The sequence below is a fragment of the Petaurus breviceps genome, unplaced genomic scaffold (assembly GCF_028583685.1).
Source record: "Petaurus breviceps papuanus isolate PSGF00001 unplaced genomic scaffold, PetGlider_PUasm1.0 90740, whole genome shotgun sequence".
Classification (NCBI taxonomy): Eukaryota; Metazoa; Chordata; class Mammalia; order Diprotodontia; family Petauridae; genus Petaurus; species Petaurus breviceps.
This window is the reverse complement of record NW_027187330.1, coordinates 511,801-512,395: the sequence shown is the minus strand read 5'-3', so window position 1 is coordinate 512,395 and position 595 is coordinate 511,801.

The following is a 595-nucleotide window of genomic DNA, read 5'->3' as shown; positions in this document are numbered from 1 at the left end:
AGGGAGGGAGGGAGGAAGGAAGGGAGGAAGGAAGGAAGGAAGGAAGGAAGGAAGGAAGGAAGGAAGGAAGGTGTAAGGGTTATGGGATTTAAAGATCTCCCATGCCCCATGGACGTGCTGACATAGCAGAGCAAGAGAAAGTGAAAAGCCGAGCTAACGGTCCTGCGGTTCGTGGTTCGCGGTGGTTGCGGTTGCCCTTTTTTTTTTTTTTTTGGGTTAGGACCCTGCTGAGCACTGCCAGGGGCCGGAGCTGCTGGGAGCACGCTGGGTGGTTGCTGTGAGTGGGGAGAGGAGGACCTTTGCTTGAGGTAGCCTGTTCTGTTTTAAAGGCTTGAAAATGTGGGTGCTTTCTACTTTATCTACCTGTGCCAATGTCATAACTACTCTGATGGCTTTCACTTTCTGGTTTTGGGACTCAGTCTTTTGGTATCTTAATAAATTTTCTAGTTTATTTCCCCAAATGGCAAACCTGATGTATTTTGTGATGGATAATTATATCAGCATATTTGTAATCTCTATAGGCATTGTGAATATGGCATTGCTGATATGGAAGGAAGGAAGGAAGGAAGGAAGGAAGGAAGGAAGGAAGGAAGGA